Source organism: Myodes glareolus, chromosome 5 (genome assembly GCF_982192425.1).
Source record: "Myodes glareolus chromosome 5, mMyoGla1.1, whole genome shotgun sequence".
In the NCBI taxonomy this organism is placed as follows: domain Eukaryota; kingdom Metazoa; phylum Chordata; class Mammalia; order Rodentia; family Cricetidae; genus Myodes; species Myodes glareolus.
In genome coordinates this window covers 62,793,116-62,808,447 of record NC_142030.1, presented here as the reverse complement: position 1 = coordinate 62,808,447, position 15,332 = coordinate 62,793,116, and positions in this window count along the sequence as shown.

Sequence of the window (15,332 nt, the reverse complement as noted above, 5' to 3'; positions counted from 1 at the left end):
TTCTTAGCAGCCACGTGAGTGTGGGGGAAGGAACAAGGGACTGTGACGGAGGGAAAGGAAAGGATAAAGTCGGCGTAGAAAGAAAAGAAATCAACAAAAGGTTGATGCAAGTAGCTTTAATGAATACAGATTCACATTTGAGCTTTTAAAGATTTAAGGTATGGATTGGGAATGGCTCCCCAAAGATCTACGAGTTAAATGCTTATTCCCCACAATAATGATATTGGTGGAACTTTTAGGAGATAATGGTCATGGGAGAGTCTGAAGTCATGAGGATGTGTCCAGGTGAAGGGTGTCTTAGGGTTTCTATTGCCATGATGAAACACTATGACCAAAAATGAAGTTGGGAAGCAAAGGGTTTTGGTTTATAGTCCATATCACTGTTTATTGTCTAAGGAAGTCAGGTCAGGAACTCAAACAGGGCAGGAAACTGATGCAGAGGCCATGTTTACTAGCTTGTTCCTCATTACTTACACAGCCTGCTTTCTTATAGAACCCAGGCCCACCAAACCAGGGATTAGCCTACACATAATGGACTGGGCCCTCTCCGTCAATTACTAATTAAGAAAATGCCTTACAGGCTTGCCTACAGCCTGATCTTAGGGAGGCATTTTCTTAATTGTGGTTCCCTCTCAGATATCTCTAGCCTGTGTCAAGCTGACATAAAACTATCTAGCACAGGGGGAATGGTGGGATCGCAGCCCTCCCTTTTTTTTTTCTTTTTTCTTTTTCTTTTTCTTTTCTTTCTTTCTTTCTTTTTTTTTTTTTTTTTTTTTTTTTACTTTCCTGCCACAAAGTGAATGTTTTTGCTTTGTCATGTGCTCTTGCTATGATATACTGCCTTGGTACCAGCTCCAAGGCAATGGGACCAACTGAACAAGGGCTAAAACCTCTGAAAAAGTAAACCAAAGCAACCTTTTCTTTTAAGTTAATTTAAATTGACCATTTGTTATAGTGACAAAAAGATGACTGGCCCAAAAGTTCAAGTTAACTTATTTAAGCAGATATTTGTTAATTTTCTTTTAAGATGTACCTATTCCTTCTAGTTGATCTAGAGCAGCTTAGAGATTAGGAAGGTGGGAGAGAACCAGATGTGGCAATATAGGTTTATAATCCTAATACTCAGGAAACAGAAGCAGGAGGATGGAAAGTCCAGTCTGGAATACACAAGCAAGATTTATGATGGGGATGGGGAACCTCCTTCAGCCAATGGCCTTTGAGAGGCTGGACCAGGTTTGGGTGTGTCTTTGGGTACCAAAAGGTACTTGCCTGCTGCTCCCTCTCTCTCTCTCTCTCTCTCTCTCTCTCTCTCTCTCTCTCTTTCTCTCTCTCTTTCTCTCTCTCTTTTCTCTCTCCTTTCCCCCTTTCTCCTTCCCCCCTTGCTCTTCTCCCCTGCTCTCACAACTGGATGTCCTGTTTCCTGTTGTGATGTGTGAGTCTCCCCCCTCTCCTCCCTCCCCCACCTTAAATAAAGAACCCCTTAGTATACCCTATTTGGAGTGAGATTACTTTATTCGCATTCCCCTTCATCTGGTATATTCCCTCAGATTTAAGGTTTTTTTTCTTCAGGCGGCACAATATAGTTGGTAGAAAGGTCCCATGATTTAGTGTGTATTCAAGTTGGGATTTACTTTTACTTCCACTTATCAACCGAATCCTTTGCTTAATCACTTAATTGTGGGTTTCTCACTAAATGCCAGTCTGTGACATAGGCAAATAAGAAGCTTCTCCCAGGGTCACTGTGAGGACTCAAAGGAATGTTGAGAACAAGTCATAGTTTGTGAGATTTTCAGCATTTAATATTTGTAGTTACTGCTTGTAAAAACCACGGTCTCTACCCTGAAAGAGTTTATGTCATACACACCAAAGACATAGGTACTTGTGAAAGAAATATAGAAATTTAAAATTTATGAGGTTTTGCCCCCCCCCCCAAATGAGTATAAAGATGGTGTCTCTTGCATTGTTACTAAATGGATTCTGTTTCCTTATTTAAAATTCAAGGGAAGTAACACTAACCAGATGGCAGGGTAGAAGTTGTTGTTTTTATTTTCCTTTAAAAAAAAAAAGTCATTAATGGTAGCAATTAGCCAGCTCTCAACAACGGAAACTATTCTTCAGAGGTCTGAAAGATCTATTAAGAACTTTCAGGAAGACGGTAGAAAGCTGGAGAACAAGGGAGAGACATGCCGGAGAAAGCATACTCGAGACACTTGGAATCGATGAGGAGCCACGGAAAGTTGAGAATATCAGTTTGAGCCACAGGACCCTGCCACCATTGTTCCTCGGTGTGTGCTAGGACACTGACAGATTTTGTCTTTGGGGTATTAATAACTACCGCCCCCACGGACCTGTGGAGAAGGAGATGGTGCTGCATTATCTGCTTTAACCCTGGGTGCCACAACTGCTTTCCTCCTCCTCACTGGGCATGAACTTCAGACCCTGGCTTCGTAGACATATGATGCTTCCATCTCAAACACCAAAGCCATCACGACAACTGTCCTCCAAACTCTGTGCATAACCAATGTTAGGTCTTGGTTCTGTGATCATTTCAACATGCATGTTGGTTTTTGATCATTGGCGTAGTGGTCGCCCTGCAGATGACTGTACATCAGGGTCTAGTAGCTGTCAAAGAAGACTGATGCTTGATGGAACCTTATGGGTAGGCAATAATTAGATTAATAGAAATTGGTGTTTCTAATAAATCAAGATGTAAGAGCTATCAAGAAATATGACCAAACTATTGGCCAACTAGTATTGTAATTAATATAGTTCTTGTATGATTATTTGTGTCTGGGCAGCCGGGAAACAAACGAGCAGTCTTTGCCTACACCTCACCACAAAGGAAGATGTCAAGGAAAGATAGGAGAAGTAAAAGGCTTGCTATATCTAGAATGCAACTAATCAAATGGTAATAGTCCATTCTTAACTGACATTAACAACATATAAAGTGTATAGATTCAATTCTCAAACCAACAGAGAAAGGCTAAGTTGATAATAAACTATGCCAAATGAACTCACACAACAAAGCCTTGTGTAATATCTACAAGAGATTGATGTTGGCTTTTAGGACACACATAGACTATAAAAGTATATAAAATATATGCTGGGGGGTGCCTGAACTCGCCTTGGCCCATAACCATACTGATGAATATTTTGCTTATCACCATAGATCCTTCATCTGGTGATGGATGGAGATGGAGACGAGACCCACATTGGAACACTGGACTTAACTCCCTAGGTCCAAACGAGAAGCAGAAGGAAAGAGAACGTGAGCAAGGAAGGCAAGATCAGAGGGAACCTTCATCCAACGATGGATGGCGATACAGACGGAGACCCACATTGGAGCACCGGACTGAGTCCCCAAAGATCCAAATGAGGAGCAGAAGGAGGAAGAACATGAAAAAGGAAATCAGGACCACGAGGGGTGCGATCACCCACTGATACAAGGGGACTGATCTAATGAGAGTTCACCAAGGCCAGTTGTCTGGGACTGAGCGAGCACGTGATCCAGCCAGATTCTCTGAATGTGGCCGGATTCTCTGAATGTGGCTGGCCCGGAGTCTTTCTGAAAAATCATTGACAATGACACTGGGACTTGTTTCCTCTGCATATACTGGATTTTTGGGATCCAGTCTGTTTGGATGCTCACCTTCCTGGACCTGGAGGGAGGGGGGAGGAGCTTGAACTACCCATGGGGCGGGAGACCCTGACTGCTCTTGGGGATGGAGAGGGAAGAGGGGAGGGAGTGGGGGGAGTGGGAGGGTGTTGGGAGGAGGGACGGAAATGGAGACTTTTGTATTTTAATAAACTTTGAGAAAAAAAATAAAATAAAATATATGCTGGGCATCATGACCCATGTTTTTTAATCCCAGGATTCACTTGGGAGGCAGAGGTAGACCTCACTTGGATATTTGTGAGGTCAAAGTCAGCCTGTTCTATTAGTGAATTCCAGGCCAGCCAGGGCTATATAGTGAGACCCTGTCTCAATACACACACATGGACACACACAGACACACATACAAAGACATGGACATACATTACTTATAGTGGTAACCTGTAGGAGGAGGGCCTGCTCATTCGTCCTAGCTACCCGGCTACCTTAGCCCCGAAATAACCACACAGAAACTGCATTAATTAAATCACTGCTTGTCCCATTAGCTCTAGCTTCTTATTGGCTAACTCTTACATCTTAATTTAACCCATCTCCATTAATAATGTGCATCACCACGAGATTGTGGCCTACAAGCAAAGTTTCAGCGAGTCTATCTCCAGCTCCATGGCGTCTCTCTGACTCTGCCTCCTTTCTCCCAGCATGTTATTTCCTGCCTAACTCTGTTCCCCTACAGCTCTGTTATAGGCCCAAAGCAGTTCCTTTATTAACCAATGAAAGCAACACACAGGCAGAAGTGTTGTGGAACCTCCTACACCAGTAAACAAAAGAGAGGAGTAGATACAATTATACAGAAGAAGTAGACATTAAGTAAAAAACTGAGAAAACAAAGAATGTTATTATGCAATGAAGCTGTAGTTATATTTAATAGTTTTTTATCTTGAGTTTATATAAAGTACATGATCAGCATGGTACTAAGAGCATTCCTAATTTAATTACTTTCATTGTGATCTAATATTTCAGCTATCAGCATATAAAGAGACAAGAATTATACTCAAGATAGGAGAAACTAATAAATAATATAAGCAGATATTAATGTGTCTAGATGGAGAGTTAGATAATAATGCAATAGTAGTTCAGGACTTTAGTACCTCCCTTTCAGCAGTGAATTGATCATCTAGACACAAAATTAAAACAGAAACATTGGACCTGAGCTAAACTTTAAAACAAGGGACGAAAACAGCGTAAGGGTCAAACAAACGGCATAACAGGCTGCCCAGTCTTCTCTCAGAGAACAGGTCTCAGTTTCAGTTTCCTGAGACAAACAAGGAAAAGCCTTGGATAAAGAACAGTCAATCTCCAACACCCCCAACAGCAAGGAGGAGGCCTGGTACATGCAGCACTAGGCCAGGCTAGGCCTGAACCAGCCTCCACAGTAGCTCAAGGACAGGGCCTGGTCCTGGGCCTGCCCCAAAATGGAAAACTTTAGCCCTAACCAACCCCTGACTAGTCCTAGACAATTAGAATGTACTAATATGGTTGCCACTTGCTTAAGTCAATCGTATCTAAAACGACCTAACTTCCTTAGGCACTTCACTTAGTAAGACTTGAAAGAAGCCTCCACCTCCTTCTCAGTGTGTGCATCTTGCCTTTGTGTAGGATGGTCATCCTCAGCATGCAGGAATAATAAAAAAGAGACTCTTCGCTTTTGCATTGGATTTGTTCTCTTGGTGATCTTTAGGGGTCCAGAGTCTGGGCACAATACCAGTTTCACAAGCCGTTTCATCTCCAGTAGGAAAATATAAGATAGAATGTATATTAGACATTAGGCACAAAAGAAGACTTTCTCAATTTAAGAGACAGAAATCAGAGATCCCATAATTCCAGTCATAATGGTATGATATTAGAGTGAATTAGCAGGAGAAGAAATGGTAAACAGACAACTGTGTGCAAATAAAGGATATCTTCATGGAAATCCAAATGGGTCAAAGAAGAAATCAGAAAGGAAATTTAAAAAGTCTTGAGGCAAATGAAAATAGAAACATAATTACAGGATGTAGCAAAAGCAATTCAATTAATAAGAGGCAAATTTGTAGCTATAAATGCCTATATTTAAGAGAATGATTTTAATTGACCCCCGAGAACTAGAGAATAAGGAAATGATAAGGATCAGAATGGAAATAACTGAAGTATAGACCAGAAAGGCAATAGAGGGAAACTCCATTCCAGAAATGTCCTTTTAGCTGTAGATGTGAGTTGTGGTGACCCTCCAGAGATTGCAGCCTGCAAGTGGAAGCTGGAAGTGTGCTGACCCTGTGTGAATCTGTATCGAGTTCACAGATGAGATTGTTACTTACTGAGCAGCCTTGGTGTTCTGATTCTAACTGCTGAGAAGCACATGTGCATGCCTATGTGAAAGGAACTGTTTTGGACAGCTCTCCATGCCCGGTTCCCATCCTAGCCCATCAGTTACTTGTTTTATACTAAGAGTAGTCTTCAGGGTGTGGTTAGCAACTTCTTTTGTGCCATTTTAGAGTAGAGAGGGTGGTTATATGCAACCAGTCATTCAGGACTTAATTTTTCCTTGCATTGTGGTATGGTTTTCTTTTCTTTGTTTCTTCTCTTCTCTCCTCTCTCCTCCTCTCCCCTCTCCTCTCTTCTCTCCTCTTCTCTCTTCTTCTTCATCTTCCTCCTCTTCTTCAATTCATTATTATTATTGTTGTGTTGCACAAGAGTATGAAATAGCTTCTTGTATCTTCAGCTCTGAGCTAGACAGGTGATTGCAGTCACACCATGACAACACTAGGGATCTAAACTGACTTCTGTTATAGCCACATCACTACTTTTTAGTAGTTTAGAGGCTATGTTATAGAGTTGTCCATTTTGTGTGGAATTAACTCCTCCCCTTCAAATATTGTAATTAATATCACTTAACATAAAACTTAAATAAAATATTTAAACCTCAAAAAATGTCAATAAAACTGAGTTTTTAAAATAGATTTAAGCAAAAAATTGTCAAATCTTTAACTAAACTAATCGATTCAGACAAACAAGACCAGCTGTGAAAGAGATGCCATTACAAAAGGAACCACAGAAATAAAACAGATGATAAACACTGTGAATGATTATACTTACAACCAGTTGGGTAACATGGCAAAAACAAATGCTTCAACTCCGAGAACTAATGTATCAAGGCTGAATCATGAAGAAATAGAAAGTGTGCATATACAAATTATGAGTAATGTGACTGAAACAGTAATAAAAATAATCTCATCAGAGAGATGTTCAGAGACAGATAATGAATCATATTGAACATTTAAAGAAATAACCTCGATGCTTCTCATCTCTTCAAAAAAATCAACAGGGAAGGAAAACTTCCAAAATTATATATAAAGTCAGCAATATCCCATACCAGAGTCAAAGATACTATAAGGAAAGACAATTACAGGTCTTTCTTCTGGATGAACGCAAGAAAAAAATTATCACTAAAGTAGTGAATGGAATTATCAGTACATTAAAAGAAAGATTCATTAAGATCAAAAGGTATTTATACTAGAGATGCAAAGATGATTCAACAGACACACACACACACACACACACACACGCACACGCACAAGCACACATACATCAAATTGCCATAAGAGAAGGACAAAAAAAATACATGAACATCTCAACAGACACAAAATAAAAATAATGATAATGTTAAACATCCCTTTATGATTATAAGAGAGAGAGAGAGAGAGAGAGAGAGAGAGAGAGAGAGAGAATGACTGTATAGCTAGGGACTAGAGAGATGTCTTAGCAGTTAAGAGTACTCCTCGTTCTTCCAGAAGGCTTGGATTCAATTCTCAGCACCCATGTGGTGACTTGCAAATGTTTGTAACTCCATCTCCAGGAAACCTGATGCCAACTTCTAGCCTCTGAGGGTACCAGGCTCACACGTGGTATACAGACATACACATTAGCAAAACATGCATACACGTGAAGTTATAATAATAATGCTTTAAACCTTCTACATCTAAAGAGTACACAAGGAATACATATACCTCAACACAATGATCTCCATGTATTGCAAGCCTGCAGCTTCTTAACTTGATGAACATGGACAACTGACCACAGTGTTAAACTGGTGTGGCTAGCTAGCAGTTGCTACAAAAATCCCTTTCTTCTTCTTTATGATCATAAATGTGATTTTTATTATGGAAAGCCATCTTGAATAGGTAAGAATGCACATTTCTTGACATCCCTCGTAGAAGTTATGATCATAAGGCCAAGTTAATTCATGGAATTAAGAGTCAAAATTTAGAGTGGGACACCTAGAAAAGATCTGTAACATGGGGCTAACTTTCAAGAGTGTACTCTGATCCTGTTTTTCTCATTTGTTCTTTACCTCGCTGACTAGCAAAGTACTAGAGAAAGCTAACACAGCCAACTTGAGATCTTGAGATGACCTTAGGAGAGAAGAGTTAGAAAAGAGCACTTGTAGTAACAACAGCAGAAACCAGGCAGAATGTATGGAAATGTTGGATACTGCCTATCATGGAGGAAGCTTGGACAATGCTTTATCTCAGGGGAAAATAATTAAGTTCTTTTATTTAAATGATTGCTTTGGTGAGTTCCACTTCTACATCATACACCATCTCTAAGTTATGTTTGTGGCTTTCTGGTCTATCTTTGGCCTCTCTTTCCAGACTCCTCTCCCAATATGTCTGCCCACCTTTGACCTCAGCTGGTAAAGCCCTACATCTTAAACAGAATGAATGACTTTCAGTTCCCCAATATTTTTGTTCTGATCATTCTGACTGAAATATTTTATTATATTTAAGTGTCTACTTCTCTTTACAGCTTTATTGCTTACTCTGGAAAGGCTGCCTTTATCCCAAATCTAAATAATGCCCACAATACATGCCTGACATTGATTGTAATTATTAAATCATCTGCCTGGTTTTCCCTCTAGGTATCATGTCTAGAGTTTTACTTCTAATGTTTACCAAGAATTTTGGCATTGTAGAACATTAGGACATATGTGGTGACTAGAAAATGAGTGAATAAATGAATAGGCTAAAAAAAAAATCTATGTCAAAGTGAAAATGGTGACTTTGTCTTTATGAGCTCTCCATAGCTGGGCTAATTTACCTGTACAAAGAGGTCAGAGGATGACTCCAAGCAGCAAGTGTTTACCATCTGACCTCTCCTGATCATAGAAGTTGGTGAAAATGACAAATTTTCATTTCCGTCTCTGATTTACCTTTACCAACATGCACACCTCATGGTCTCTTCTTATGCTCTTCTTACCACGAAACCCACACACTGTGGCTGAGAGGTAACGCTAATTGTTGATGGCTATTTCTTTAGAGAAAACACTGTCTTTAAATCAAATTCTGAGGTGTTAATCTGGCCCCTTTGAGGTTGAACAATGGGTTGGAGGAGTGTGTTGTCAGTCAGGTATTGCATCAATGACCAACTTGGCAAATGTTTGACTTTCTTCCTCCTAGTCTTCTTTTTTTTCTTTCTCACACTTCTGTTGGGAGCTGCAGACCCTCAGACCCTGAACTTTCTATCACCTATTGCCTGCTGGAGTAAACAACTTGTTTTTCTATGCTTGCAGCTGCTCCGAGCACAAAACCCTCATGAGTTTCTGATGGCAAGGAAGTAGTTTCTGGTGGGCTTACAGTAGAAAATCCTGAGCGCTAGGGTGTGGCCACTCGTCAAGGAGAGTACTATATAAGCTGCCTTGGAACGTAATAAAATTGGCATTCTTGCTTCAGGAGTGACCTGTGTCTCTGTGTGTTCTTTACTCCTTAGGTACTTGTCTGACTGCAGTTCCAGGTGGTGCAGGCACCACACACACCCATGTCCCCCTTTTAATCTTTGTAAAGAAATAGCCATTTGCATAAAGTTGCTTTATTGTGGGGTCTGTCTTGAGAAGTGTTGAAACCTGCTTAGAAATAATGAACGTTGCTCATGTCTTGTCTAGGAGCATATCACACCGTGCACACCACTCAGCCTTTATTCACCTGGCAAACGTCTAGATTGTCAGATCAACTATGTCAGTATTGCAGGCCATGTTCAAGTCACCTGTATGTTGTAGCATCACATGACACCATAATGGTTTCTGCTCTTTCGTCTTATCACATGGGTATTGCAGTGTACTCCACACTCACAAGCTAGATGAGCAATGGGCAGTGATGGCACATGCCTTTAATCCTAGCACTCTGGAGGCAGAGGCAGGTGAATCTCTGAGTTTGAGGGCCAGTCTGGTCTACAAAGTGAGTTCCAGGCCAGCCAGGGTTATACAGAGAAACCCTGTCTCTCAAAAAACAAAACAAAAACAAAGCAAAACAAATGTGTGTGTGTGTGTGTGTGTGTGTGTGTGTGTGTGTGTGTGAGGGGAGATAGCCAGTCAGAGCAGTACAATATACAGTAAGACATTTCAAGAGGGAAAGTCCATATATTCTTATTTTTCTAGAATACTGTTGTAATTGTTCCATTACTATTAACATTACTATTATTTATTCCTAGTTGTTCATTGTGCAAAAGTTAAACTTTACTAGACTGCCACATAACAAAATGCCCATCTTCAAAGATGACCAAAAAGTTGTCAACTTTTAAGAGTTTGTAAAGTGACTTCTTTATGCATGTGTCTTTATATTATCTCACTGAATTAAAAAATCCTTAATTTTATTTTAAAATAGTTTTCAGATAGAGTTTTGAACCTCTAAATATGAATTTTGAAACTGTGGACCAGAAAAGCTACATTTTTTAGATTTATCTCTCACCTTTGTTGAGCTTTTAGAAAAAAATTTCCCCAACAGCTATATACTTTTATCTTGATAGTTAATGTCCCAAAACAATGGAATACAACTAAAATTCATGGTGTGTCTTGTTGCAGGGAGGAGAGTCAGCTTGTTCATCCTGGCCGCCTGGCTAGCTTACACCCGAAATAATCACACAGAAATTGTATTAATTAAAGCACTGCTTGGCCTATTTGCTCTAACCTCTTATTGGCTAACTCTCACATCTTGTTTTAACTCATTTCTATTAATCTGTATATCGCCACATGCCAGTGGTTTACCAGGAAGGGTTCTAACCAGAGTCCGTCTCAGGCAGAGGATCCATGGAGTCTCTCTGACTCTGCTTTCTTCCTTCCAGAATTCAGTTCTGCTTTTCCTACCTATCTAAGTTATGCCCTATCAAAAGGCCAAGGCAGTTTCTTTCTTCATTAACCAATGAAAGCAGCACATGAGCAGAAGAACCTCCTACACCAGTGTCTTAATTCTTTTATGAGCTGTAACAAAAGTTTTCAGAATCACTCAAAAACTTGGAAACTTTTTGTAGATACCCTTGAAGTGGTTATGTTGAAAACAAGGTTGTCCCTTTTTTATTGATTCTTCATGGATTTCCCATCATGCATCCTGATCCTACTCATCTTCCCATCCCATTGTTTCCACCCTTTGTTCTTGCAACCTCCCTGACAAAAAAAATTTAAAAATAAGACCCCCCCCCCAAAAAAAAAACCCTCAACTAAACAAACAAAACTAAATTTAAAGAGCTCGGAGTGGAAGCTATAGTGTGGCTCAGTGAGTCACCCTTTAGTTCATGCATCTTTACTTGTAAGTGTTCATTTCCATGAGTCAGGGTCTGGTTCGAGGCCTCTGGTTTCTGCTACACTACCAATACTGGGTCCTCACAGGGACTCTTCTTGGATACCTTATTGTTTCCCTGTTTACTGTGAAGATCCTGTAGCTTTGAATCTGCAGGTCTGGTCCATTCACATGCTCCAGAAATTCACAGATCACCAGCTTTCCCTCGTGGTCACCACATAGGTGAACTCTCCAGCCCCACCCCTGCTAGCTCACCCAATGCTGCAGGCAGCAAGGGACGGGCCAGTTCTCCTGCTCCTACACCCTTGGGTTTAGCTCACCCACATTCACAACACCAGGGCCAGCTCTATTGCTTTGCTCAGGTGAGGGACAGGGCCAGCTCTCTGATTGCTGCATTTGATGAGGGACACGGCCAGCTCTTCTGTTCTCATGCCCCCTCATCAGCCATATGGTGGAGTGGGAGAGGGAGAGATGACCTCCTCCCTTTCCAGTCCCTTGTTGCCTGTGACAGGTTGGAGAGCTAGCCCTGAGGTCACAAGAGTGGGAGAATTAGCACTTCCTGCTCCAGCAGCAGCGGAGAGAGCTGGTCCTGACCCTTATTAGCTGCAGCGCAAGGGAGAGCAGGCATGGCACCTTGCCTGGGCAGCACACTAGAGCTGATCCTGTTGTCAGGGGCCCACGTGAGCTGGGTCTGTAGGAGTGAGAGCAGGAGTGCTGCCTCACCCCCTCACTCCTCTATCATGGGGTGGCAAGGTTAAGGGAAATATGCCTTTGCCCCCACCCCCACCCCCAAACTTTGCCACTACAGGCAGAAGAGCCAGCCTTGGGGGGATGAGAAAAGTTCTCCTTTTTAAAATATCAGAAATAAACAGTGGAGTCTTACACCCACTGATGCAAACTTAGAAAGCAGAGAAGATGGAGAAGACATATGGAGCCAGGGGGAGCTGGGAAGGAGCAGGTTGAAGTGTGCCACAGACAGCCAGCACCTCCTTATTGCATGCCGGGCAGCACTAATTGACTTAGACTTTCCCTTTTGTTTTTGCTGTTCTAGCTTCAGAAATCTTATTAACCTGGTGTTCTGAGTAGACATTCACACTGATTGGCATTAACAAGATAAAGGTTTGTCATTGAAGTATAAAGGCAGAGGTATTAAAGAAAGTAATGAAGGTGTGCTTTGTTAGAGGTTCAAACAACATGCCCGTGTGCCTATGAGTCTGAGGTGGGATAGTTGTTTCGAGGGGTTGGGGGAACGCAGAAGGAGATGCTGACTTTGTGCTGCAAGGATGAACATCATGTAGCTTACCAGTATGATATAAGCTGTATCATCTTCATTTTGGGCTCTGTGATTTTACACAGGTCAGTAGAGTTCTCTGAGCTGTTGTATCCCCACATGTAAAATTCCATGGCAGATTTGCAAGAATTAAATGATATTACCCAAAGAGTATTTTTTTTTTTGTAAATCATGAAGTGTTAGAGAAACTTAAGACCAAGAGATTATTGATTTGTAGCAAACACTGAAATCATCATTACACTGCTGTATGTGAAAGGTTGAGAACTCCTGGAAGGCTAGAAAGTCCTTAATGTGACCAGTCCACTAAAAATAAATACCTAATCACAGATAGGAGAAAATAGCTGGAAAGCAGAGGTTGTTGGGACCTCTAAGACTAAAGTTCACCAAGACAAAAGTTCTTAGGAGAGCAGAGAACAACAACTCAACCTTCCTAATGCTATGACCCTTCAAGACAGTTCCTCATACTGTAGTGACCCCCAACCATGAAATTATTTTCATTACTACTTCATAACTGTAGTTTTGCTACTGGTATGAAGCATAATGTAAATATCCATGTTTTCCAATGGTCTTGGGAGACCCCCGTGAAAAGGTTTTTTGATCCCAAAGGGGTCAAGACACACAGGCTAAGAACCACTGTGTTAGAGGCCTCATCAGGGTGATGAATTTGAGTCTGTGTTGGATGTAACTAGGGCATTGTGCCAAACAGGAAGGAGTCACTGTACCATGTGTAGGTATAGACATGCAAGGCTAAGATTTAGGTGCACATCTGGAGTCTCCTCCACAGAGATGTGAGGCAAGTGAGGTTATCCAGAAGATATGTCCAAGTCATGTTCTTCAAGGTGGACAACCTCAAGGTGGAAAACCCACACCAGGGCAAAGAGGTGCCAAAGTCAAGAAATAGAACCTTTCCCTATGACTGGAAAATTCTATGCCAGAAGAAACCTGTATGTGAAAGAAGAAATCAGAGAAAAGGGACAGTTTACCCTAACCCAGACCTAGGTGAGGATTTAAGTCTCAAAGCTACTGAACTATGAATTACATCACGAGTTGCACATCTTGTTACTGATGAAGACTCATTACTCACACATTATGGAGTTCTTATCAGAGAGTCATGAAAATGTTTGGCAGCTGATAGTGATTCTGGAGTAGATTTTGGAGTGGGCCAAGATTCTGAGATGAGGGGGTTGTGGGTAAGCACTGAGTTCATACAGCCTTTGGGTAGCCTTCTCATAAACACTAGGTAGGGGTGGTTGCATGCTGAGAAAGTGACAAACCTTAGATCATGTAACTTTGGAATAACTCTCGGAAGTTTACTACCCAGTGACTGTCCGTGACTACCACATGATGCGGCGCTCACAGAAGACATGAAAGGACATTTTTCCTGATGATTTATTGTATTTATTACGATGTGTTAAGCATGGAAAATAGACACAGAAAAGTATGAGAAATACTTGCGGGTGAATTTCTCTTGATTTTGTTTCAGTTGCTTTTCTAAAGAGAATAAATGGCAAGTAAGTAACAGGAACCCAGGGCCAAGTGACCAGCACAGACATGAGTAGTGGCAGTGGTAGAAAAGGAGAGGCCATCGTCAGAATTTTTGAGAAAACTTTGTGTATGTGGTAAGCCACTATTAACCTTTAGGATTTCCAAGTTATAGAAAAGGTGACAGCACTGTGGCCAGACCTGCAGCTTTGCCATCTGTGTGGACTGTGGTCAGGGACACAGTTCCTGCTGTGAAGGAGTCGCTAAACCCAGCCCTTCCTTGTCAGAGTTGGGCTTGGGGCAAGGAGCAAGAAGGCATCTCATTCTGTGGCAACAGACTGGAAAAGAAATCAGTGTGGGAATCATACTTCTTGTTGATCTTGTTATTGAGGCTGCCTAGTCATGTCTAAATAGATGTCTTGATGTCTTTTACTATTAAATATGTCTATTAAATGTACTATTAAAATAGTATTATGTCTATTACTATTCCTGTCTGCTGTATTTTGGATCTGGAATGTCTTTCAAATGTCTGTCTGTTAAAGTTTGGTCCACAGCTTGGTGCTACTGGGAGGTGGTGGAGCCTTTAAAATGTGGAACCTGGTGGGAGACCGTATGTCACTGGTGGTTATGTGTTTGAAGAGGCTCTTTCCTCTGCCTCTCTTTACGGCTGCCTGTGAGGTGAGTTGCTTCACTTCCTATGGACTCTCACCATAATGTACTGCCACAGGTCCACAAGCAATGGGACCCAAAATAAAGTAAGAGCAAAATAAACTTTTCTCTGCATAAGTTGATGACCTCATAGATTTGCTCCATTAATAGAAAGTCGACTAAAGTAGCATCCTTATTGTTAGGAATATTTCCTAAGGCGAGCTCCCTACCGATGCAAAATTCCCAATCAAGCCAAATCAAAACAAGCCAAATTAAGAAATATCCAGGTTTAATGGGAGTTCTGCACACTTGGGTGGCCCCTCGTGGAAAGGTGACCCCGGGGAGAAGAAAGGGAGACCACGTGTTCCTCTTTGGGTGGGGGGGATCACTTAAATACCCTGGGGAGTGATCCTGACCCCACCCCCAGGGAGGGGTCAGGACCTGACCTGCTGGGATTTGGAGTCCAGACCAGGCCTGGGGGCTGGGATAGATGTGAGGGGCAGGGGCCTACGCTCCCAACTTGACACTTACTGGGGGGGGGGGGGAGAGTAAGATATTGCTGACATATAGTCCAGAGTTTACCAATCAGACTCATATATAAAAAAGTGTGAGAGCAGGTGGTGGTTTGGTTCAAGGGGCAGTAGAGGAATCACATCATGTGTGAGCTTCCAGAAACAGGCTTGGGAAACTCAGACAT